The sequence below is a fragment of the Miniopterus schreibersii genome (assembly GCF_964146895.1).
Source record: "Miniopterus schreibersii genome assembly, chromosome: 14".
NCBI classification, from domain to species: domain Eukaryota; kingdom Metazoa; phylum Chordata; class Mammalia; order Chiroptera; family Miniopteridae; genus Miniopterus; species Miniopterus schreibersii.
The window spans coordinates 42,587,813-42,615,095 of NC_138114.1; the positions used below are offsets into that span (position 1 = coordinate 42,587,813).

Below are 27,283 nucleotides of genomic sequence, written 5' to 3' on the forward strand. Positions count from 1 at the left end.
CTCCCTTTATTTTGACAAAACAAATATTTTATGCACCTATTCGAAAAGGCAGCATTTCCTAAAATGTACTCTCGTTCCACAAGATGCTTCTCTCTTTATAAGTGTTTTTATGGTCAAATAATTTTAAATATTCATGGTCTAACTCTGCTGAAGACTCAGGATTCAGGTTAGGGTATTCCCTGAGTGGCGGCCCTGAGTGGAGAAAACTGCCGGACTTAAGGTGCTGATTTCTACACTCGTTTTACTACAGAACCTTCTTCTCGTGCCACACCAGATAAATCCTTCTGAACAACTTCTGGGGAGCACATTTTGAAAAAAGCTTTTATAGGAGTGAATGTGTGTTGCGCATGGAGAATTAGCCCTGCCCCCGATCGGATAGTGTTCTTGTGAATCGGCGTTCCTTTACACATTCATACCGTTTTCCTCTTGGTTCCACAAGGTGGACTTGGTTTGGTATAATTTCGCCTCTTACTTGTCCTTGCTCTAAAGTGAAATGCTTTTTACCTGTGCCTTCACTTTATTTACGTAGAGGCGAAAGCCAAAGAAACAGAGGTTGGGAAGCGTGCACTGAAGTGTACGGTATGCTTAATGAAAACAAAAACAACCTTCCCAATGGTTGGAAGCGGCGCCTACTCGATGCCTGTTTTGCATGCCCTGTTTAATCCCCTTAGACAGTCATCATGCGGCCACGTCTGGCCCGCGCAGGAGAGAGAGGGCGGGCGGGCCGTGTGTGCGGCAGGAAGGTGGCCGTGATGTGTCTCGCTCACACCCTGTGCGCCCATGTCTTTGGAAGGAGTGGCTTCACCTGGTGCCATCTGTACCCGCAGAACTAGGTCCAGAATTAAAAATGATTCCCAAAGCATCCTGCGAAAACCAGCTGTGTGTTATGCACACAGCCCAGAGCACTGGGGGAGGAAGGGAGTTGGATCGTAGCTCTAGATTCAATGCCCGGCCTATCCCCAGGTCTTTTGTCCTGTTCAGACCAACCGTTACTTGGGCTGTAACTATTGTTACAGTTATTACCTGGCCTGTACTTAGAACTGTTAAAGAGTTTGCAACAGACGAAGGCAGGAACAGGGAACACTCGTTTCTCTCATGTCCCAGCTGTGGAACGACAGCCTCTTGCTCGGCTAACCGGCCGGCGTCTCAGCGTCAGTGTTTGTCACTCAGAAGCCCTCGAACAAGCTCCTGAGCCGCGAAGGCCGGCCGCTAGCTGGGAAGTCGTGTTGATGGGAAAGGACGAGACGACAGACCGGATAAGCCTTGTCACCACTTCTGAAGGAAATCAAAATCAGTAGGAGGGGTCTATGCTTTCCTATCTTTGCAAAGAGCAAGAAGAGACTCTTCCAGCTGCTGCGACCCCCCCTTGCTTTGTGCAGTGGAAGGAATAAGTCCCCGGGGCCTGACAGTTGTGTTTCATCTCTCCGCCACTCTGTGCTCCTCTCGTATATGCCCCATGGGGAAATATGAAACTTAGTGCCCATGCTGGCGAGCCGAGTGGTAGCTGAAGATTCCATTTTTGTAATTATTGCTTCTTTGTTTCTGATGTATAATTACCATGATTAAGCTTTTAGGTGTCAGAGGAGTCCCAGAGGAAGAGCGACTTTTTACATAGATCTTTTTCCCCCCCAGTGACAGAATCCAAGGCTGCTGGAAGCTCTGAACCACTTATGTTGAAAAGACATGGCCCGTATGGGTTAAGAGTGGAACTATCCACATGGCACCTCCTAGAGACAAGACCAAGTGTGCATTTCTCTGGGTGTGGAGTCTGGCTTTGGCTGAGGCAGGGCCCTCTGTAAGCTGCGGTTTCCTCATCTGTGTAATGGGAGCACTGTTCTCCTTGTCAATTCCATAAGGACATTGAACGGGACAGATAGGATCAATTGTACCCTTGGCAATTTCGTTTCTATGTTTTCGATTTATAACTTGTAAGCTATAATTCTTTAAGTGCCATACTTATTAGCAGTGCTGAAGACCATGGCACATAAGTGATTTGTCATTTTTCTGGGACACAAATGTAAGTCAGATGCGTGGTGAGATTAGACCGTATGCCCATGGACCTCTGGTAACAACTGAATGGGCCTAATTTACCTCCAGGGGTCCACACCTCAACCCAACTATGTGTTCCTCTACTCTTTGAGGCATAATTTTTATGAAGTAGTAAAAATTTAAACAACAATAACAACAAAAAGCCTTAAAATTACTTCTTCGGGAGGGATGGTGTAGAGTGAAGTGAATGGGGTTGGAGATGGTGGAGAAACACAGTGGGGAGGGCAGTCAGGCCCACAACAAGACAGTGAGATGAAAGAGCATGTTAAAAGACTTCTATCACGTGGTATGCAGACAAAGAGAGTGAACATGCGATTCAGAACTGATATTGCCCAAATATTGTTATTCGCAATTTGGGGACTTGCAAATGTCAGGTTTCTTCTCCCATGCAACCTTCAGAGGGTGGAAAGCAGTGTCCCGGAGAGGACTCGTAGGAAGATCACTCACGGAGAAGTGATTTCTGTCCAGGGTGCAGGAGGAAGAACCTACCCCACACAGGCCTCACACTTGCTCTCTGTCTCCGGTGATGATTCCCGTAATGGCTGTGGAAGTGTGTTGGAAATTGTCAGGGGCTATCGTTTTGATCCATTTCTTCCTGAGTGCCCCACAGGACCTGTGGGTGAGGCAGGGTATGGGGCATAATATTCATTAATATTAATAATAAAAGCTTCATTGAGAGATCACATTTCTTTATGAATTCCAGGTGTTCTAACTCCATCAGTCAAGGTCACCTAGGAGCCTTACACACTGGAGGGGCTCAGCCATCAAACACATGCCCCAAGAATAGGATTGATGGGTCGGAAAACCCCTTTATGCGTGTGACCCTGTCACTCATTAGATACCTGGTTAACAGGCAGATCATCAGGCCTGTCTTATGCTCCCCATTCACCCCCCAACTGCTTCAGTGACTATAATTTGTAGGGAGAGGACAATAGTAGAATAAAGTCCTAACATAATCCCTCTCTACTCTCGGCTTGGGCAGCGAGCGACATCACTGGAAAAAGCATTGAGGGTTTTTATTGTTGTTGTTTTTATATCCTACTGAGCTGCAAATGAATGGTATTTCCACTCTTCCTCTGGGAGATATTTAACAGGCAGACACATTCTGCTACAGGGAGATTGTTTTCTCTGCATATCCAGTGTGGATGCTTGTTGTGGTTCACAGCTTTGCCTCTGTGGCCCCTCTGTGGCCCCTCCCTAGGTGTCCACCCTCTTCCAGCATCTTTTCCAAGGAGTTCACAGGCATCCTTGGCCTTGCTGAGTTCTCTGTGTAACTGGACTGGCCTCTCAGTGCCTCTGGTCCCTGATGGCATTTGTTTGGACAGTATCCTGAAAGAGAGAAAGAATGCCCCAGTGTCTCTTCCTCACTTATTCTGCCTCTTGAAAGATCAGGGTCTTTTGGTTTTGCTTCCCTGCCATCCCTGCAGGGAAGTGTTCTGATAAAGTAATACACCCTAAGGTGCCAGGGACTTAGGCTCTTACCCCTTTTCTGAGGTATTTGGATGGCAGTGTGGACTGGCCTTAGGAGTAAGAAACCCTTGGAGAAGTCAACAGATGCAGTAGAAGTTCTAGATCAGCCCACTTTAGGGGGGTCAGGGCCAGGGTCAGTGAGGCCCTGCTCTTGAGCTGCGATGAGCCCGGTTGCAGGCTGAGGAGTGGCTGGTGCACAGGGACCGTCGGGATGGGCTCCAGGTCTCTGCTGTACTCGCTTAAGGTCAGCTAATGCTGACTGTCGATTTCTAGGATGGTTGTGCCAGCAGCTTCTTTTCTGCTTTTTCAGAAAGGCTGTGAGGGAGGTTGGAGAGTGAGGGGCAAACTGGGTCCCTCCTGGTGTGTGTAGATGAGTGGTCCTAGGGAAATGTCCTTTAAAGAAGAAAGGGATGGTGTGGAAATAGAGAGCAGGCTCCAAGTCCTTTGTTGCAGTCTTTCCTTTCCCGCCTTACATGGTTCTCATTCTAACTGGCCTCTTTTTGCATGATATGGTCTTTATATGTCGCCTAAACAATCACATATGAATTTATAAAATCTTCCTTTTCTCTTATTGTTCTATTGCAACAATTTTTGTTACTATAATATCTGGGTAACAACTGTTTTTAAAATGTTATCTTTATTGTTGAAAGTATTACAGATGTCCCCTTTTTTCCCCATTTACCCCCTTCTACCCCACACCCGCCACTGCCCCTGGCCTTCGCAAACCCATCATTTTTAATTATCTATGCAGCACTTCATTATGTAAAGATACATGCTTTATTACTACTGTATTTTATTTTTATTGGAAATAGAAATTTTTCATAGTTTTTATTATCATAAATGTCAGTTGCATTAATATTTTATGCGTATTTCTTTAATGCCTAGGTTTGTTTTCTTGGGCCAGTGTCCTGGGTAACCCCAATAAAAACTCGATTGTGTTTCCCCAATCTCAGCAGAGTGTCACATTTTAACGGTATGGCCCAAATTCAACACTGAAAGCCTTTCAGAGCAATGTAGTTTTCAATTGAACATTTTCTTGAAGGGGGTTGCAAAGAAGCATTGCATCACGCAACACACAGCAGGTCTTCCTAAAACTTCTTCCTCCATGTCTGTCTCTCCAAAGTCCCGGTCATCATGGTAGTCATTTCTCACCTTTTCCTTCTCTTTCCATGGGCTCTGGGTCACAGAGGTTTATTACCCACTGGGCATCCCTTCCAGAGCCCCCCATGCCATAGCATGCTCCCCAAGTATCATAGCTTTTCTTATATAGAATAATCTACCCTCTCTCTTTACTTACCTATCTACCACTGTCACCCAACCCTCAGCAAATCAATGCATTATTCCTTAGGTGAACATCCCTTAAAACATTGCAGAGGGGGAATTGGTAATTGTTAGGGTTTAATACTTTTAGTATAATCACCACTAGAAGGGGAATCATTACATTAAATTATATGTATTTTGAGTATATTTTTAATGCCTATCATTAAAAATATTAACAAAATTGTGTGCTAGTATATATTCCCACATACAACATATGACAGTAGCAGTCTATTTATAATGAATATTTACTTCCTTCTTGTGGTAGGTAGCCTCCAACATGGTCCCTAATGATCTCTGTCTTCTGGAGGCCATGCCATTGTGTAGTCCCCTCCCATTAAATCTGGGCTGAATTTAGTGATTTGTTTCTAGTAAATAGCATGGGCTACAGATGAAGAGATGTCGCTTCAGACAATGGTTTTCGTCTTAGCTGTGCTCTCTCGCTTGCTTGGTAAAAGCAAACTGTCCTGTTTTAAGCTGCCTTATGGAGAGGCCCATGTGTCAAGGAGCTGAGGGAAGTCTCCAGCCAATAGTAAGTGAGGAACTGAGGATCTCAGTCAGAAGCTCAGTTCCATTGAGGAACAACTGAATCCTGCTGACAATCATGCGAGTGAGTTTGGAAGTAGATCCTTCTGCAGTCAGGCCTTCTGATGAGATTGCAGCCCTGGCAAGCACACTGATTTAAGTCTTGTGAGAGACCTGGAGGCAGAGGTACCCAACCCAGTCATACCCAGATTCCTGACTCATAAAAACAGTGAGATAATAAATATTTGTTTTTAGCTGCCACATTTGATGGTAATTTGTCACACAGAAATAGATAACCAATACACTTCTCCCGGATCTTTTTTTTTTTTTTTTTGCTTGTTTATTTTTGAATATCAGATAACTGCTTCTTTCTTGGACCATTTCTCCCATTTTCCTTTTACTGGTATCACCCCCCAGATGTTGAGCTTTGCTAATTATTTGGGTCTACTGTGATAGTAAGGAAATATCATGATGTCCTGATAATCTTGACATTTTGATGGGCAGATTCTATGGGGTTTAATGGTTGAGTAACAGACCTCAGAGCCTTATCCTCTGATTGAGGCTCATTTAATATAATGAGGTTGTCTGGTCCTATTGTATTCTATTCTATTCTGTTCTGTTCTTTTCTATTTCTAACCTACATTTTGATGGCAGGATCGCATTTTCTGAGAATATTGCTGATTCTGAATATGTGTGTGTGTCCATGTATATATGTGTGTGTAAACATACATGAGCCAAGTGTGCACATGCCCATTTAGAGAAGTGCTGATTTCCCTTAAGGCATAAAATCCCTTGAGCCTGGGTCCTAGAGTTACCCATCTCAGCCTGGTAGCAGCTGTGGGTGTAGAAGACATAGGGAAGAGATGCAGAAGCTGCAAATGGGGAATGATTACCTTGAGATAAAGTGTCTGGAGTGCACCTTTACCTCAGTTTAGACTCTATAGATCTCACCTGTTCTTGAATACATTGTACGTTTTGCTGAACAAATGGGCTCCATCTATTCAGACAGGAACTCATTTAAACCTCAGACTAAGGCTCCTGAAGAACCACATGCCAAGCCATCCTTAGGCTATTAATGCATTATCCACGACAGAGACAGAGTTAAGGAATAGGCAGAATGTCTTGAGATTGCTTCCTGGAAAATCAAGGCCTTTTCAAACAAAGTTAACATTATGGGCTGAAATTTTGAAGCTGCCTCTAAATGTGCATCTACAATTTTGCAAACACAGTCATTTGCAGTCTCAAGTAATAGGATTTAGGCATCAACCTGATATAAGGGATCAGATTTAGAGACCCTTTGCAAACCAGGGTATGCCACAAATAATATTTAATTCCGCTCTCCCTTGCATTTTTAAAATGGCGAAGCAATTTAAAAATGCATTACATTCAAAATAATACATGCAAGGTCAAGAGGTGAAATGTGAAAGCTCAGCTTGCAAGCAGAAAACGGTTTCTACTTTGCTGGTGGGGGCTGCCCATGATGTACGTCTGGTTGCATGTTGGCCTTGGAAGAGCTATCTTAATGCTGAGGAAAATGCAATGCTCAGGATTTACACGTGGTAATCTGCCAGTGCACTGAGGAAGACTGAACGCTCACCTTTTCCTTGGATATCATCAAGATGTACTGGACTCGTGATACTGATGCTTAGCATATGTCAATTTTATGAGAGAGGGGGAGAAAGGAGACATATGTAGCTAATTACCTAATGAGTTATGTACTATGAGACGAAGGGGTCATATTTGACCCTGCCTTGGGAAATCTGAAAAGATTGGTGTTGTGTTAAACATGAATTCAAAGATCCACTCACCTAATTCATGCAACAAAAATTCCAAGATGGAAATGGAAACACCATTCTATTCTCTTTCCCTAGCGCTTTGGCCAGTGTCTCCACAATTACAGACACATGCCTTTCAAATGCTTTTTCCACCCCGATGGTTATGCGGAGAACATCAAAAATATCCATTCAGCTCAGAGACAGTGGAATCTCATTGATAATAAACTCTCCAGGGGGAGCAAATGTGACCGTTCTCACAGCGGGTGAGACTTCAGCTGGTTATTGAACCTTCGGGGCAGGCTCAGGAGAGATCCCAGGCGGAGTAGAGAGGCCTGACTGCTGTTGTCTTCCTGAAGCTCAGGTTGCTCGCCCCTGGCTTGCTCCTTATAGGAAGGAGTGGGGAGGGTGAATGCACCGATAGTAATGAGCTGCTCAGCAGCCCCGTGAGCAGGGACTGTGAGAACTGGAGGGTCAGGGAGAGGCCTAGAGGGAGAGGAAAGTGAAGAATTTGAGCTGAGCAGCCCAAGGAGAGACACCGCCCTGAGGGCTTGGAGGCTGGTTAAACGCAGGTTGGATGCACAGTTGCAGGAGGAAGGCCTCGCCCTTGTTTTCCCTGAGGGAATCTACAAGTGTCCGCCTCCAGCCTGGATTGGGTGTGTACTAGTCTGTTCAGGCTCCATACAAAATGCCAGAAATTTTTTTTCTCACTGTTTTGGAAGCTGGAAGTCTGAGACAAGGGTGCAAGCGTAGTCGGTTTCTGGACAAAGTCTTCTTCCTGGCTTGTGGATGGCCACCTTCTTGCTGGGTCCTTATGTGGTAGAGTAGAAGGGAGAGCAGGCAAGCTCTCTGGGGCCCCTTCTAATGAAGGACATGCGTCCCGTCATGAGAGTCCCACCCTCATGACCTTCTCTAAGCCTCACTGCCTTCCATAGGTCCCATCTCCAGATACCCAGATACCATCATGTTGGGGATACGGGCTTCAATATGTGAGTTGGGGGAGAGGGCACAACTCAGTCTATAGCAGGGTAGAAAGCAGGGAAGAGCCTGAGAAGGAATGAAAACTTTCTAGAGAACATCTCACGCAGAAAGGCTCTGAGGCAGAAATGGCGAATGCTGGCGGGAAAAGGAGGGACCATGCCAAGGTGACAAAACTGATGTTAAGAGAGAAGGGATGCCGTTTAACTACTTTTTTCTGATTGTAGATACAATACGAACTTGTTTTAGACATTTAAGAAAATGCATAAAAAGAAAAAGAAAAAATTATCTATAATTTCACTGCCCAGAAAACGCCACTTAAAAAAAAAAATCAAGTACTTCTTTCTATATGTTACCCCCTATCATAATATATTTGTAAACATCCTTAAGTTTTTATCACAGTCTAGATCATGCTGTTAATAAAATTTTGTATTTTTAAAAAAATAAATGAACATTTTTTTATATACTTTTATTGATTTCAGAGAGAGGAAGGGAGAGGGAGAGAGAGATGGAAACATCAAGGATGAGAGTCATTGGTTGGCCGCAACCCGGGCATGTGCCCTGACTGGGAATCGAACCCTGACCTCCTGGTTCATAGCCCGACGCTCAACCACTGAGCCACGCCAGCCGGGCAACATCTTTATAACATCCTCTATACTTTCTCAACATGATTTAAAACTTGCATTGCTTGCTTTGTATTCTAATTGGTGGATATATAATAATTGAATCACTGTTTTATCATTCAACATTGATCTTGCTTCTAAAATTTTACTATCGAAGAAGGCATGGGAATGTTGTTTTGAAAACCTTTAAGTAATTATTTGTTCAAGGTCTGAGTGTTATAACTCTTAAGGATAGACTACCAAAACAACATGTATGTAAATAATGTCATGCCAAATCGTCCTCCAGAAAGTCTGTACCAGTTTCCACCTCAACCGGTAAAATACCATTTCACTACACCTCGTAAAAATTTAATTTAAAAAGTAATCTAATTTCATATGCAAAAATGGATCTCCCTTGTTTTAATTTGCATTTCTTATCAGATCAGTGAGTTTAGACATGTTTTCAAATATTTATTAGCCATTGTGTTTCTTTTATGCGACCATCTGTTTTTGCTTTTTTTTTTTATTATGAGTTCTTCATATGGTCTCTAATTTTGTTTCAATATTGTTCCCAGTTTGTTCTTTGGGTTTTAATTGCCTTATAATTTTTAACATACTTTTTAGTTTTAAAAAAAATTGATAAAAATCTTTTTACTTTTCTTATTATAATTTTTTTATTATTTGATGTTCAGATAGTACCCTCAGCCTGTGATCATGTAAATATTATCTGAAGTTTTCTGATTTATAATGCTGCTTTATTAAATATATAACTGTACTATGTATGCTATTTATAAATTATATACTAGATAATACATCAGACATAAAAATACTGAGCTTTCTTTTACATTATGATGCAGAAATCTCACCCTATTATTTTTTTTTAATGTTTTTTATTGATTTCAGAGAGAGAGGAAGGGAGAGGCATAGAGAGTTAGAAATATCGATGAGTCAGTCCTGGCATGTGCCCTGACCAGGAATCGAACCTGTGCCCTCTCGGTTCATGGGTTGACACTCAACCACTGAACCACACCAGCCGGGCTCACATTACTATTTCATCATGTGACTATGATCATCATTTAATCAGTTTAATAATTTTATCCATACTGATGGATATTTCTAGAATTTATGGGATTTCTATATACTGTTTCTGGTAAAATAAAATCCAATGGACATGCCCCAGTTAATTCTGTGCTCATATTTCTGACTGTTTCGTGTGATGGTTTCCCGTCAGGGAAACTGGTCATAAGTTGGGTACTCTTGAGGCTGGTAGCATTTGTCAACTTTTATTCTAATGGATTGGTTTGTCCCCTGTGCTGAGCTGGACCCACTGTGTTTAATTATTGTTTATAACACAACATAATACCCAGCTGGGCAAATCTCCTCTCCTGAAAACCATAGCAAAATAAAACAAAAATAAATAACCATCTTCTTTTTCGAAATATCCTTGGCTTACGGTACTCATTTATCCATCCAAATGAATCTGGAATCACTTTGTCATGTTCCCAAATCTCCCAATTCCCCCACCCCATAAAGCAACTATTGATCAGAATTGCAGCAAAGCTATTATTAATTCATTTGGAGAGAACAGAATGTTTTTCAATATCCAGTTTCATTTTTGACCGTATGGTTTGTCTTTCCTTTCATTCCATTTCTGTGTGTTCCTCGGTAAGTGGTATAGTTTCAGCTAACATTATTTCTAGGAATTTTCAACTTTGGTGCTAATTTAAGTAAAGATATTTTGCACACAGCATCTCCCTTCAGACTGGCATGACTGACGGGTAACCACGAGGTGTATCTGTAATTTGCCTGCACTCATACATAGTTGGTACCCTAAGGTTCTTTACCTTACAAAGAAAATATGTTTTTATAAACTTTAAGTGATTGGAGAATGTGATGTGACTAGTAGGGGTTTTGGGATCTAAATAGGAGGGGAGCTCTCCCCTTGATAGCTCTGTGCCCTTGGACAATTGTTTTCATCCCTGTGCCTGATGCCCCACAGTCTGAAAGGACACTGGATGGTATCCCCTGCCATTGTCTTGTGGCTGAATGTCAGTCTTCTCAGCCTGGCACATAGTAAGTACTCAATAAATATTAGCTATAAAATTAATAATAAAACAGCTTATAATATGAGAGGATAATTGGACAAGATGACCTTCCTCCTTAATTTGGTGGCAAATAGCTCTTTGCATCTCTTTGAAACTAAGTGAGGTTCGGTAGGTCCGAATATTATTTTTCTTCCCACAATCAAATCCCACTGCCTAATAGTCTGTTTGTATTTCTGATCTGTTTTTCCAGCTATCAGCATATGTCTTAATATTTATACTTATTAAAACTATTTTTAGAGAAAATTATTTCTGGCTTGGTGTTAATAAAATTAAATAAAATTCATCAGACCATAAACTAAATTTGGTGCTGTATCAGATCATGTGTGTTTCAACAGACGTGATGCGAATGTTGAGACAGGTCCATGCAGATTGCCGAGGGACCGTCGTCAGAGATGGGAAACACCAGAAGAATATTAGGGGAGGTGCTGTGGTTGCCCAGAGGAAGGAGGGCTCAGGTGAGCCTGGCAAGCCCGTCATGCCTTCCTGGAGGAGACCTGGAGAATCTTTAATAGTGGATTCAACTGGCGAGGAAGAAAGGGAGACAGTTTACTCTGGAAGGGAGAATTGGAGCCAGCCTAGGTCGTGGTATGTTTGGAGAGCAGTTAATAGATCTGCTAGAATAGGAGTCTCAACTTCAGCATTTTTGACATTTTTTTTTTAATTTTACTGGATAATTATCCTGTGCATGGTATGATGTTTAGCTGGGTGCCTGGTCTTTGCTCCATAAATGTCCACAGCATCTCTTTAGTTGTGAAAATGTCTCCAGATATTGCCAAATGTTCTCTGAGGGGCAAAATACCCCTCCCCCCCGCCACTGAGAAGCACAATGCTAGAAAAATAGGATTTGCATTGAGAGACAGTGGGAAATAAAAGTAGGAACATAAACTACATTCAGATTATAAAAGGGCGGCCTCTAATATTAGGTAAGTAGTTTAGACTTGTCTTTCTGGTAATGGAAGGCATTCGTCTTTTGTGCAAGGAAATGACATGATAGTCACGTTCAATGAAGATTTATTGGCAGTTAGCACTTTCCTTGAGATGTCCAAGTGCATTCCTGTGCAACTTTCCATCAATAAATAAGGTACTAATATTCTTCACCACAGATGCAAAATATTTTAAAGCATTCTGGTCCTGAGATCCATTCTCCAGTGAAAAATTATGTAATTATATACTTTTTAAAAGTATATACCTAATATGTTTTAAAAAATGACACATTTTTGTTTATATTTTAATCAGTACAATATTAATGAACCTTGTTAAAGTAAGGACTTAATCATTTTAACACAACACCTTTTATTTTTTCTTGCCCTTTTCTAACTTTTGTACACATGAAAGTCATTTCTCACAAAACTGTAGTTATGTTATAGCCCCATTTTATGTCTTTCTGGTTTCACTTACATCCAGCTAAATGACATTCTGTGCGTGTGCATGAAGATCATTTTGATAGTGGCAGCATATTCCACTCAGTTATACTAAAGAACTATGAAAAAGTGAGAGTGGGAAGGACCCTGAAAGGAGATCCAGCCTAGGGATTCTTTGGCAGTGCCCTGGGAAGCTCTTGGGGGGGGGGGGCTGGTACATTGCCCCAGCGACCCCCTGATACACAGAGAAGCCTGCGGGTGCTGAGCGGCCAGGTCCTCCCGTTTTGGCTTCAGCCAGAAAGACGAAGCTTCTTAATTCATTTTACATATGTGTCTTCTGCAGAATATTACTTTTGAAGCTAGAAGACTATTTATGAAAGAAACAAAAGTGTTTACAAAATAATTGATCTAGACTTTCTTTTCTTTTTTTCTGTTCCTCTTTTTCCCTTTTCTTGCCGAGAGAGAGAGAGAGACAGAGACAGAGACAGAGACAGAGACAGAGACAGAGAGAGGAGCCTGGGGAGGGTGTGTGTTATGCAGAGAAGGCTTTGTGGAGATGATGCCTGAACTGAGTTTGAGGGTGTGGTTTTTTTCAGCTTACAGGAGCCGCACACGGGAGTGGTGACAGCTTTCAGTGTCTCCCCTCAGAGGTCACACCACCCTGAAACGTCCGAATCCACAGTGCAGACAGCGCTTGGGTGGGCCAAGCCTTTGCCAAACTCACCAAGCCTGCTGTGTTAGTGAGGATACTGCCTGGTGACCCTCTTCTCCACCCATGGGCTTACCTTGATTTGCCAAAATCATGTCACAGTCACACGGACATGATCTTGGCAATTTAAGTGCTAATTCATGGAGCCAGCTGTAAGAGAGGAAGCAAGGTGATGGTGATCGGGTTGCAAGAAAGGGACCCTTTTATTTGCTTGGTGGCAAACGGTCCTGAGGATCAGTTAGCCACACTCTGCCTATCTTATTTTATTTTTCTCGAAGGGATGCCTAGGACAGGAAATTCTTTTAGGAAGCTATGTTTTTTTCAGTCGTTAGCATATTGCTTTTCAGACCAGCAGTTTTCCTCCTGTGCCCATGTTTTGTGCGCATCTGAACCTAGCCACTGGCGTTTGCTCCCACCGATCGAGGGCCAGAATTCTGATGGAGGATCCATGGCGATTCTCCCTAAATCCCCCCAAACCAGGACGCACGCTCCCCCTTTAGCCACCCCAGTCTTACCTGCTCTTTGGAAAGGCAGCCTGGTGATGGACGGGGAGGCCCCAGCCCTCCGCGCCTCCCCGCGGCAGCCCTGTCACCTTCAGACAGCCCTCAGCCTGTCCCTAACCGTGTGCGGCAGAAGCTGCCAGGTCGTTTGGGCAGAGCCTGCGCGCAGCCCCCGGGGATCTCTGCTGCGCCCACTCAGCACTTTGCATGAACCTGAGGGGATGGAAGCTTCGAAAAGGTCAAGCCCCAGAACCAGCCTGACCGCCACAGGGCACTAACGTGCAAGGACGGCCCGGGCCCAGGCCCGGCACAGTGTGCCATTGAAATGGGACAGCTGTGCGCTTGGCCGGTGCAGCTGGGACTAGGAGATCCAAGGTCCCGCTTCACACATTTTTTAGCATTATTGTTCCCCTTTTAGCAAGTGTCATTAAAAAGAAGGGACAGTGACATGGAACAAAGGGAGTTGGGTTTATGACCCTTTATTTTGGGGAGGAGATTTGGAACGTGAGCTACCTAATTGGGGAGCCATGCCTCCTTTCTCCTTTCCTGTCTTTTCTTTCTTTCTTTCCTGTCTTTTCTTTCTTTCTTTCCTGTCTTTTCTTTCTTTCTTTCCTGTCTTTTCTTTCTTTCTTTCCTGTCTTTTCTTTCTTTCTTTCCTGTCTTTTCTTTCTTTCTTTCCTGTCTTTTCTTTCTTTCTTTCCTGTCTTTTCTTTCTTTCTTTCTTTCCTGTCTTTTCTTTCTTTCTTTCCTGTCTTTTCTTTCTTTCTTTCCTGTCTTTTCTTTCTTTCTTTCCTGTCTTTTCTTTCTTTCTTTCTTTCTTTCTTTCTTTCTTTCTTTCTTTCTTTCTTTCTTTCTTTCTTTCTTTCTCTCTCTCTCTCTCTCTCTCTCTCTCTCTCTCTCTCTCTCTCTCTCTCTCTCTTTCTTTCTCTCTCTCTCTCTCTCTTTCTCTCTCTCTCCTTCCTTCCTTCCTTCCTTCCTTCCTTCCTTCCTTCCTTCCTTCCTTCCTTCCTTCCTTCCTTCCTTCCTTCCTTCCTTCCTCCTTCCTTTCTTTCTTTCTTCTTTCTTTCTTCGCCTTTAAAAATGCGAGATTTCTTAGGATTTTTCCAGAGCTGAGAGAAATTCAATAAATTAAGTAGAGAAAACCTGTGACTCACCTGAAACTAATATATTGAATGTCAAATGTAATTAAAAAACACACATAGTGTGGCCAGGCATCGGGATGTCTCTGGCTTTCTGTGTATCTACCTGCAGAATTCAAGGGCTTACAAGAAGGCCTTGGAGGCCTGAGCCGATGCCTTCAGCCCGAGTCCGCGACCCTCTTGCCGCCTGGGTGCTGCTCCCCATCGCGGGGTGGTGGCAGGAGAGGAATTCCTGGTCACTCCTCTCAGGGGAGAATTCTGTTTCTCTGATGATGGTCAAGGGAGAGCCTGCAGAGGATTGACCTGAGCTTGTTAAAAATGCAGATTCTTGATCTGAACCTCTAGCCCTAGGCGTCAGGGCTTTGCATTTTAACACTCTCTCCCTGCAAGTTTTGGAAACCAGAGGAGGTGGTTAGGCAGGTTTGAAAACCAGAAGGCAAATCAATGGGGTGCCAGGTGTGGTGCTTTGAGTGGTCTAGACTGGGACCCTTACCAAAACCCCTCTCCTTTCTCTGCAGTATTTGACACCCATAGTTAAAATCAATGAAGACACTGCAATCAAAGAAAACATTGCCACCTCCAGGCATCTTTTTAAAATGCAAACCATCCAGGCTAAATGAGATAATACGTTTAAGTGTGCTTTGAAAGCTGTGAGGCATTATTGAAATGTTTTGTAAATGTAAAATGTTGTATAGATGTTAGCGATTATGAAAACAATGCCTCTAGTTTTTATTAACACATTGGCATGAATGAGGTTATTGATTTTATCAGTGTTTACTTAGATGGACTAACTGAGGAATTCCAAGAGGAGGCTTTGCCTCCCTACTCTGTGAAAGTGTAGACATACAAAGGGGTGTAAGAGGCAGCAGGGGTGGGCTATTGTTCCAATTCTCGGTTCTTTCTTAAGTAATAGAACTATAGTTTAAACTTGTTGCCAAGTAACTCTGTGTTGCATTTGACTATATATGTAGCAGTTACTTTCTCAACCCCTTGACTGTGGGATCATGTGTGTGACCTTTCTTTAAGTTGAGCGGATGTGAGCCAAGCAGAAGATATTAAAATGTCTGTCCGGGTAGGTGTGTCTCTGTCACCTTTGCCATCCCATGGTAGCTGTTCCTCTTCATCTCAGACCCCACAATGAACATATGGAGCATGCCTAAGCCCACATCTCAGTGAGGAGCCAAGCTCTGCCCAATCCTAGCTTGGAGCAGGCCTCCCATGGGGCACAGCCTCAACAAGCCAATACCCTGCTGACCCCTAGATGTACAAACAAATTAAATAACTGTGGTTGTAAGCCACTGAATTTTGGGATGGCCCTTTGTGCAGCAAAAGCTAACATAGTAGGACAAAGAAAAGTTGAGACAAATGGACACATGTCTGATACAAAGGATGGTGAAGTGCCACGAGAGGGATACAGCCTGAGATAGAGGGATCATCTATCTCAGGTGATGGCATCGATGACGCCTTCATGGAGGAGGTGGCATCTGAGAGGAAACTTAAAAGATGGGTTCGATTACAACAGGCAGAGCTTCTGTGTGTACTTGTGGGCCTTCTGGTGTGACGTAGTGATGGGCGTTTCAGGCAGAGGAAGGAACAGCAGGAGAGCCTCAAAAGGGGGAGAACATGGGTTGTGTTTAGAAAATTGTTACTAGTTCAAGCTGTCATGAAGTTCAAGTTCTATGCTTGTGGGAGAAGAGATGCGGATAAGGCTGGAAAGAAGATTAAAGCGATAACTTAGAGCTTTTAAATGCCAGCTTGAAGATTTTGCAGTGAATACAGCACACCCTTGAAGGGTTCTGCACAGGGCCCGGCATGCTCAGGACTGGCTTTTAGGAAGGTCATTCTTGCAGTGGGAGGAAGGGCAAATCATAGAAGGAAGAGCTGGAGACCAGGTGGCCCATTAAAAGGCTATTGCTGGAGGCAATGAGTACTGAAGAGAGGAGATGGGACTCCAGGAAATTCTAGAAACTGTGCTTTGCAATTAAAAATGAAAATGAACATCTTGAAGAATAGAAAATAAATCCAAATCCTTCTTCCATCCTAGAGTGCGGTTTCCTGTCTTTTTAATACCTCAAAATTCAAATTCTACTTGGAAAAAAATCAACAGGTTATCGTGCCCGTGGATTTATAGACTTTACAAATATATTTTTAGTGAGTGTTCAGATTCAGCATATTATCTACCCACTTCCTGGTAATCCAGGCTCTGGACTTAAGTATAATTTCCTCCAGGGTAAAAAGAAACTGAAGCAACATTCCTTGAGTGGCTTTACATTTACTTGTTTGTTTTACGGGGTGGGCGTTGTTGACCGTGTTCCCTGGGTAAGTGAACTGAGGTGGAAACTTGTGTGCAGGAGGTTTGCTGGGAGCTCTCAGGAATGACACCCCTCCTCCTTTAAAAAATATTTTTATTGATTTCAGAGGGAGGAAGTGGGGGTTGAGAAATAGAAACATCAATGATGAGAGTCATTGATGGGCTGCCTCCTGCACGCCCCCTGCTGGGGATGGAGCCCGATACCTGGGCATGTGCCCTGACCCGAACTGAACCTCAACCTCCTGGCTTATAGGTCGATTGCTCAACTGCTGAGCCACGCTGGAGAGACATGACACCCCCTTTGAGAGGACAGGGGTGCAGCAAGGGCTGGGCAAAGGATGGAGTGCAATGCGGTTGTGGCAGCTGACCCTGTGGGAGTTGTGTGGCCGGGATGGCCCTTCAGAGACGTCCCACCTTGCGCTAGAGGATTGGGCCTTTATCCTGCACATGACCTGCCATAAGATGTGGCTATCCCCGGGGAAGGGGCGTGACTTGGAGAGGTGGCTGCCACCGGGTGCGTTCGAGAATGCTCAGCGGGAGACTCAGCTGAGATTCAGGTGGTGCCCACACTTCCAACCCCGGGAGTGCGGGGCCGGGCAGCACAGCCCTGTGTCCACTGCAGTGGGGAGCGGGAGGTCTGCTCCCAGCTCCTGTCCTGGTGCCCAAGAGGGAGATGGATTTTTATAACAATGGCGATGAAGCACAGTGCTATAACAAGTAAATAACACTGATAATGGTAAGTTATCACTTATTGAGGACTTATGGTATGTCAAGCAACGTGCTAGGTCCCTGGCACCCATCACTGCGGTTGCCTTTTTGACGAGCGTGCAGTGAGATGGAGCTAGTGGCCCAGTGCCTGGGGTCCGCTACAGGTGGCCGAGGCTCGAGTCACGGCTGTGCTGCTTATTAAGCTGTGTGAGCGGGGCCCCCAGGCCTCAGTTTCTTTGTGGGACTAACACCAGTAGTCGGTTCCACGGGGTTGGGGCAAGTGTTGTGCGAACTGGGAAATAGTGGGGCTGCTTTTCTGAGTTTAAAGCCAGCCCATGCTGTCAGGTTTAATTTTTGGTGTTAGTGGGAAGGTGGGCCAGAGAAGGGGGCCACAATAAGGACCCTGATCAGCCAGAGGATGTTAGATGTTTGGGGGAGAGTCGGGGCTGAAAGCACAGTGAAAGGGAGACTCGTGCTAAGCAGGGGGGTGTGGAAGACTGTAAAGCTCACGGTGCGCCTTGTGCCTTTCCCGGCAAAGGCTGACCTGGCCATAAAAAGAATGAAACCCAGGGAGTCTATGCTCATTTTAGTGTGCTGACCACCACCCTTGGAGGTTCGTCTGAGAAAGTTCCATGTGTTTTAAGTCTCCTCCATGCCATAGGTTATAGATGCTCCCATTCAACCCCACCCCAGTGCCAGGCTCAGGCAGACACTTTTTGATGGAGGGGATGGTCCTTTAGGCTCAGAAGCCTTCCCTGGTTATCAAAAGAGGCTCGTGACTCCAGGTGCCGATCGCTGGCCTGGGAAGTGGGTGAGGCCAGGGAGGAACAGCCGCGGGGGGAGGTGGCCATGGAGAAACTTACTGTTGTACGTCATTAATCACTAATTGCTGAATGATTTTATTATATAGCAGCTATAAAATATCACTTGAGGTTTTACAGCCAGTTCTGACTTTAAGAAAACAATTCCTTATGTCAAAATGACTATTAAATTAAGTGCTTCCATATTAAACATCCTTTGGGCTCCGGATGATTTATGAGGCTGTGTAATGCATAAGAACCTTTCCTTCCGGCTGCTCGGAGGAGAGCAGTGGCTGTTTCTGGGACAGCCGTGGACTTTGGGAACTCATGAGAGACACGCTGGTTCCTGAGAGACCCCTGGATGCTTAGAGCTGGAAGGGAGTCTTGCGAAAACAGACCAAGCACCCCCTTTCCTTATATTACAGACAAGGAAACCGGCTCAGGGAGGGAAACGACCCACCCTAATCACATTGTATCTGTGCTGCAGTTACTAGTGACAATGTGTTTCTCCCATTATTCCCAGCTGCCCCAACTGTCCCCATTTTGTGAATGACAAACCGAGTCTTAGCAAACTCTCTTTTAGGTTATCTCACATATAACTGCTTCTAAGATAAGGCTCAGTGCCTTTCAATGACACTTATTTGCATGTGTTGCCCTGAATTTGCTTTTATGTGTTCTAGCTGATGGCAAACCGAGAAAATGATCTGAAGCTAAATTGTTTGGGCCTTGCCGTGTGTTTCCACTGAAGGATTCATTCACAGTTTCACGCTTGGAGCACTGTGGGGCCCCTGAGTATGTACCAACCCCAGTCCCTTCCTTCAGAGAGCTTATACAGCAGCTTGGCGACCTGATCCTAATGGTGTCAGATGCCTGAGTGTTCATCTGTGTGATCCAGATAATTTGTGCCGTAGGAAACAGGAGGTTAGTGTAGGTCCCAGCGGTGGTGACACTCAGCAAAGCCAGATGAGGGAGGGTGGGGGTATTTCAGCCAGAGAAGCAGCAGGAGCTAGAGATTCAGAGGCAGGAACAAGCATGATGCTTGGAGATGCTGAGGAGAGGGGCTTTCTGAAGCTCTGGATAAGCCTTGGCCAGGCAGGATGTGAGCTGATTATAACGGGTTTAAAACCCAGGCAGAGGAGTTGAAAATCCTGAGCTCATGTTGTCTTAATGTTTATTTTTGCTGATTTTTCTCATTAACTGATCATGTGCATTTATCTCTCCCTAACTAGATTATAAACTCTTTCTAGGCAAAAATTCTGCCAGGTCGTCTCTGAATATATCGCCTCACACAGTATTAGATATATGAGTAATTACAGGGAGGGGAGGAAGAAGAAAGGAAGGAAGGAAGTAGGAGGGGGGAGGAAGGGAGTTAGGAGAGGGAGGGAGGAACTGTCCCGCCTGCGTGTTGACGTGAAATAAGCCTGGAGAAGATGCTCGGCTTGAGGAGCTGAGCTTCCCTGGAGAAAATGTGGCTCAGCTCTGCGGCAGCCCTGGTGTCCTCAGGGGCCTGCCCTCGCCGTGGCAGCTCTGGGCGTGCCGCCAGCTCCCACAGTCCCTGCAGGTGGCCCCAGGGTGCGTTACCTCTTCACTCATTAACTAATTCTTTCAACAGACGTCTTCTGAACGTCTACTAAGAGCCAGGCAGGGTAGCAGGCACCAGGATATAATGGTGGCAAAGCAGACATGGTCTCTCTCTCCTTAGCACTTAGAGTCTAGCAGGGAAGACAGGCAATGATCAAACAATGAAAGACGCAATTGCTAACTGTGATAAAAAACAAGAAAGGACCACTGAAGGCTGTCATGGGAGTGTCAAGCTGAGGGACTCAGCATCATCCGGGACCTTTAAAGGCCTGTCTTAATCGTGCATGTATAACGAGGAACCTAACGCGGTCAGACAGATACATATACTTAGCAAAACCAAAATATGTAGGGTGCAGGTAATGAGATGCCTTCGGGCCGGGGTCCGTCTGTCTGAATCTATACGTGAGCGAGTCTGAGGGGTTTCCGTAAGTTGCGGGTGGCATCACTAGTTCTGGCTCTAACCTGACTCTCCTGGAAGAGCCCGTGTGCGTGGGGTGAATTGCCTGCCCCCTGTGCGTTTCAGCTCCCTTACCTGAAGAATGACCGTTTGTATGAGCATCATTGTTTCTCCCAGTATAGTCCAGGGACCACTGCTGGCCCGCAAACTGCTACTGGTCTGTGCAGGAATAAGTGCAGATGCGTATGTCCACCAAGAGTCTTCAGAAACGTGTGTAGTAATTTGACACTCGGTGACATGGTTGCTGCATTGACAAAAACATCAGCCTGCAGCAGTTCGAGAAAATATATTCACCCCGAGTGCTTTGAAAGCCAACGCTACAAGATGATGTCTGAGAACCCTTCCAGTGCTAAGAGCCTTTGACTCTTTTTAGATGGGGTAGAAACTTCTAGATCAGCGTTAATAAAACACCCAAGGTGAGAGCTAGAGCCTGGAGTTGACTGATTATGGACAGGAAACTGTTATTCTAGAAAAAGCCCTTCTTCAGCCAGCGTCTCTGAGACATTAGCCGGGCCAACCCCAGTGCACTGACCGACCACAGACGCCGCGGTATCATTGGAGCCAGAAGATAGTGAGATTGTAAGGAGACAGTCTCAGCATGTGCCTGATCTCCAGACGGAAGCCGAGCACAGCAGACCTAGCTCAGAGCATCTCCATGAAAGAGGTTAGAAGGAAAAAAGAAAGAAAAAAATCCAATAAACTCAAGTGACCAAGTGTATATATTTGATGTGTGTTCTTTCTTAATCCATTCCACTCCTATCTCATTGCTCAAATGCTACTTTGATTTACAAATGGAATTTAGGAAGTGAGCAGTGAGAAATATAAGCAATTTAAACTTTGAAAAGTAGCTCCCATGAAGCAGAGTAAAGGCACTTAAAGGATTTCTATTTCCCAAGACCCTAGAAACAATGAATTAGAGTGTCTCTGTTTTAACTGCCTTTATGGATGGTCCCCTGGGTAAACATTGTGCTTTGTAAAAAGCTAATACTCAGAAAGGGCTTTTAAAAATTAATATTCATTCATGGGCTCATCTGGTGCGACGGTCCACGCTGACGTTTTGTGACCACGTCGCACAAAAGGCCTGCATTGATACTAAGAAGCGGCCCCTCCGCCAGTCCCTCCTCCGCTAAAACCTTTCCCTGTGAGCGTCAGTTCCTTGGTGATCCCTCCTTCAGTGCTCAAGGTGGGGGTCTCTGTTCTGGACACGCGGTCCTGCTGGGAAGCAGTGTACTTGGGGAGGCCGAGATGCGCAGGAGAAGGGCCCAGGGTCGGAGGCTGAGAGAGCTGGAGACAGAGTGTCCACAGGCTGGGCTGCCACCTCACTGGCCCCAGCAGGCTGCTCTTTCCTTCCCCGAGCAGAGCTGGTGTGGGCTGTGGACGTGCCACATTGAATTGTTACATCCAGAGAACTAACTGATTTGTTATCGTCTCCAGTATTTTGGTAAGCACCCACTGCCTGTCATTCCATTCTTTTTTTTTTTTTTAATATATTTTTATTGATTTCAGAAAGAAGAAGAGAGAGGGAGAGGGAGAGAGAGAGAAACATCAATGATGAAAGAGTTGTTGTCATTGATCGGCTGCCTCCTGCACACTCCCGACCGGGGATCGAGCCCGCAACCCGGGCATGTGCCCTGACCGGGAATCAAACCTCGATCTCCTGGATCCTAGGTCGATGCTCAACCACTGAGCCCCGCCTGGCTGGACTGTCACTCCCGATTCTTGAAGAGAGAGAATCGTAATCGTCCAGCACCAGCCATGACCTGCTCCCTCCCACTCCTCTTATTTGATTAAACAGCCCTTGTTCTTGCTACAGTGTTTTTCCCGAATTAGCTCCCGCCCAGTGCCTTACATGGGCTCATTCAAATCTCTCCCGCTCCCCTTAGCTCCCTCCCCCTTCCAACAATCACCGAGCCTTACATCTCACCGAAAACCTGAGGCTGCAACATGGAAATGCACTACTCTCCCCTGCCCCTCTCTACCTAAACTTTTGTCTCTTTCCCCTTATTTCTCTGCTGGGTTGGAAGTCCAGCTGAACCTTTTCAGGGAACTTAGGCTTCTATTTGCATTTTAAAATCTTGTCTCTTTCAGGAGCTTTGCATCATCACTTACTCTCTAGGTCTAGTATCTTCAAACTCTATTCCCTTCCATTAAAAAAAAAAAAAAATCACAAAATTATCTTCCATCATGAAAAAGAAATGAAAAAGAGAAACAAATCTGTCCTTCTTTCCATTCAAGCGCTTTGCCCCCTTGTCTTTATTGCTAAGTTTTATGAAATTATTTACAGTGAATGCGCCTCCTCACCTTGAAGTCACCTTCACGCCCACTCAGCCTGGTCCCCCCACCACTACCCCCTGGCTGGCGGTCACCAGGGGCCTCCTAGGGTCAAGCCCTCTTTCCGTTCTTCATGGGCCTGGCTTCCGCAGGTGTCCTCACTGTCGTCTGCTTCCTTCTAGAGTCTTTGCCCTTCCTTGGCCGCTGTGATTTTCCTCTGTTTTCCTTCCTGTCTTCCTGACCACCCCTGTGCTGCATCCCTCACTGACCAACTTTTGATTTGGAGACCCCATAAATGTCAGTGCTTCCAGGATGCTCTCATTGTCTTGTTTGCTTTTTGAAAGATCAGTTTTTTTCCTAGAAAAGCATACCCGCTCTCATCGCTACTGTTGGCTCCTATAAAGCCCACCAGATCTTTTTCCCACTCTGCCCTCTGTGGAATTACAGACGCGCCCTCCCCGTGCCCCAGGAGGCGTCTCTTCCTCAGTGTTGCTGAGATGCTGGGGCACAGCTCTACTGTGACAGTTCTCCTACACCTCAAAGCCCAAACTAGCCCTTCTCTCAATGCACAAAAACTACATCTCCTATTTCCCCCAAATCCTTAAATTATTCCTCCTGCTCTCTTAGGTTATTTCAGTTAAGAATATCACCATCCCTCTACTAGTCCGGCCTAGAAATCTCAAACCACTCCGGACTCCCTTCCTTTATTCCCTCAGGCATCCGCACACACTTGGTCTCCACGCCAAGCTTATGACGCCTGCGAGACCTCTTTCCTAACTGCAGTGTTTGGTTCTCACCGACGCTTCCTTAAACCAGGGCCTTGTCATCTTCTGCCTGGACCGGCTTCCTCTCTGCCCTCTGTGCCTTCAGTTTTGCCACCACTTGAGTCGATCCTTTATATTATCTTGGAATTTTCCTAAAATGCAGACAGTGATGTTATCCTTTGGATGAAAGCTGATATTGAAGTCAAGAGAGAGCTATAGAAGGAGTTTAAGTAAAATTGTAATGACACAGCGGTGAATCATGATTACTTGTGAAGTGTGTCACAAAAATTGTGTGGCCTGTAATAAAGAACTGATGTTGATGAGTTATCTCTCCTTTTTTTTTTTTGGAAAATTTGAGGCAATTCAAGGTTGTCAGTAAAATTATGTCATTCTTACATACTTGCATTCCTAAATGAGCAGAAATCAATTGAATGACAGCTAATGTGTCCCAGTCTCTTCTGTCTCCCTTACTGACCATAGTAAGCTGCCTTTTTGGATGAGCCATAAGAGATGCAGTGAATGCAAATCATTGCTTTGCAGGATTTTACTAAAGATTATTTGAGATTTTCCCCCCAAATCCCGGCATACTTACCTGATTATGTCTTATGCAAATAGCATCTACCATAGTTTTTTCGGGGAATCAAGACCGAGAAAAACTAGACTAGAGATCAAGTTCCAAACCCTTCAGCGTGGCTTAGACTGCTTTCTCACACCTGATATTTGAAACATTTCTCCAAACTCTCCATCATCTCCTGACCCCCCTCGCCCCACCCACACCCTAGACCCATCACACTTCTGTGTACAGGCCATGAGATTGTTACCTGCAGGTCTTCATCCCCTTTGCCAGGACGGTGGAGGTGAGGCACGTAGTTTCAGGCAACCAACTTAATACTCACTACCCTCTGACGTTCTGGTGAAAAGTTACCTTACTACTGCAACCGCCCAAACCCTCTCTCCTACATTTTCAGAGTTGTCAGAGGATGTTTCCTAAAACAGGCATATTGGCTCCTCCGTGAGAAGCTCTAATATTTTTTCGTTGTCTAAGCCTCAGTTTCTCCTTCAGCCCAGTGATGAGAACTGCGACGCCCACCCCACAGGGTGACTGTGGAGTTTCTGTCAGGCAACTAACCATGCCTGGGGCTCTTCAGACCTCCAAGCGTTTAGACTGGTTATTATCAGCAACTCCATCAGACAGGACATGGCAGGGCCACGCTCAGCTGGGGTCAGCCTCACTCCACATCCCTCCGGAGCATCTATACTGCGGAGTAAATTAATTTTCAGCGAGTTAGATGTTGTCTCAAGGTAATTCTCGGTGATGCTTTCCAGCGGGGAGGCTTTGAAATGCCACCGCTCTCATAATTAATACGCTGTACTGTGCTGTACCCATCGGCAGATGGATTCATCCCTGCACGTGTGGGCTTGACAGAGGTCGGCCATCTCCCGGCGTCCTTGTGCCTCCCGGCAAGCTGGCCTTTTTTCTTTCCTTCTTCTGCAGCGGTCCCCACCCCACCCAGCCTCCTGGTGCTGCCAGATCCTTAGCTCACTGGCTGAAAGTAATTATGATATCAGGCTGGAGTTTTGAGGCTTGGAAGGACTCCACTCTGTCTAAATTTCATTTCTGGCCAGTCATTAAGCCTTCACATCATCAAACATGCCACATTTATTTCTTCCAAACAATGGAGAACATAAGAAGACTTGGACTCTTCCCAACCTCCCTGGCCCTTAGACTCACTCCTGCATTCAGTTCCACTTAACAGTGTCTTGAAACGTTATTAGGATGAACTGGATGACCATTTATCACTATTGTCAGCTTCTTTGCCTTTCCTGTCATTGCTAGACCTGTTTCACAGGTGAGGGGACTGAGGTTGAGAGTGGCATGTGAGCAGTCCAAGGTCACACAGCTTAAATCAGAGTTGGGGTGCAACTGAGGCTTACGCCAAAGCTATTTTAACCGTAGTTTTATACTACCTCTGTGTCAGGTGGCCGTCTCCTTCAAGGCTATTTTCAGAGTCAGCACCAAGGAGATTTCTGGATCAAACAGACCTGAATCACAAGCACCTGATGTCTTTCAGAGACAGGAGAAATCCACAGTCCTTTGTCTAAGAGCCACGTCCCAGGCAGTGATGAAGGAGCTCCACATCACTTCTTTCCACGGAACCACCACCCCCAGCCCTTTCGAGAACCCTTACTGAAGGGAGACAGCTCATATTTCCTTCACAAATCACAAGACCCTCCCTTGACAGTTAAATAGGATTATATCAGTAAAGCTGACAAGATGTTTCCATGTTTGTTAAACAAGAACCATTTGTTTTGCTCAGGAGCATCTGTTGAATAAACAAGATATCTGATGTGCCATTTGCTCATTGGAAATTAACAAACCCTTTAAAAATGGCAATTTGTCAGGAGTTATATGAGGCAGAATTCATTCCCAGCAAGCGAGCAAATTGAAACCTCCTTCCCAGACTTTCTAGAATCCCCCAGAGCCAATTGTGCAGAAAAAGTTGTTGGATTCTGCCATCAGTAAGGAAAATATGCAGAAAATGGTAAGGGAAGAGAGGCAGTGTCCTGTTAGGGGAATTGAAGGGTCCTGGAGGGTGTGTCCTCTCTAGGACAGTTGGTATCAGCGGTTACCCTTCTGGGTGCTGTTTCCATTTGGAGAATGTAGGTCTCCTGGATGGGAGGCAATTTTTCCTTCTTCCCTGCTGTTGCCAGACATCATTTGGTAAAACTGTCATCAGACATCATTGTTCCTGCATGTGGCTTCCCATGGGATTTAACTTACTATAGGAATGAAGGAGAGGGGACGTAATAAACACAATGAAAAGGCTGTCACTTCTATGAGGGGATGCAGCAGCTCCCAGGGCCCTGGCTAAGATGAAGTCTGGGTATAGTCTTTCCCACGAAGCACAGGAGCTTCATGGTGTTGGTCCACTTGGGCTTAACCCTTGAATGAGTACAGTGCGCTGACACTGGGTGGCCTGAACATCATGGCCGTTGGGGGCTGACGAGCATTTTCTAAGCGCGGGTGCCTTGCTAAGCGTATTGCTGGTGGTGGTTAGTTATATGCCCGCGAATCTCTATTGTTACTCCCATCTACAGGTGAGGAAACCAAGGCTTAGCAAAAGGTAGAAATGGGATTTAAACCCATATAGTTGGATAGCACGTTGGCTTGCATTGCATTAGATAATCTTTGAAGAGGCAAGGTCCCTGGGACCTTGGGTGTGAAGACAGAGGAGCAGGCCCTGAGCCCGTGAGCCGCACCCTGGGGAGAAGCATAAGTGTTTCAAGCAAGGTGTTGCTGCGATTCCTGGGAAGCACCAGCTGGCTTGAGGTTGCTATGCTCTTCTTGTTGGATTGTAATTCAAATTCTTTCTTTAGAGGGAGTTGGCAGATGGGAGGGGTGACTGAGCGAGGTGAATCCTCAGGCTTTATATAAGTGGGTCCCTGTGGGCTCTAGTTATAAGCTAAGGAATTAGCTGACTCGAGGCCCAGAGCAACTTGCTGCCTCATCTCCTCACATTAGTCCTCTTAGCAATTGATCTTGTAAACTTTCTGAATCAGAGAAATTAAAGATGAAAAAGGGCCTATTAAGTGATGTTGCGCCAGCCCTGGACCAGGCGGAATGATTCCTGGGAGAGGATTCCAGAGTGTCTGGTTCAGTTTAAGTTTAATTGTTCCCGAGGGCCTGACTTCTTGCTTTTCCCCTGGGCAGTCCGTCTCGGGGCTGACGGATGCAGGCGTGAGGGACAACTCAGAGGATGCTGCCCTGTATCGGGGATGCGTACACTCATCTCGGGCTCGGTTTTCTAGGGCCTGAGATTTTTCACGTGGCCTCTGGAATTTGCTGGGGCTAGGAGGAATCCT

At 45.2% G+C, this 27,283-nt stretch overlaps 1 protein-coding gene across 1 annotated transcript in view; it reads left to right on the plus strand.

The window, feature by feature from the left end:
• The window catches only part of SORCS3 (sortilin related VPS10 domain containing receptor 3), a 449,042-nt gene that overhangs the window by 279,687 nt on the left and 142,072 nt on the right, over nucleotides 1–27,283 (plus strand). The gene's annotated exons all lie outside the window — the stretch shown is intronic.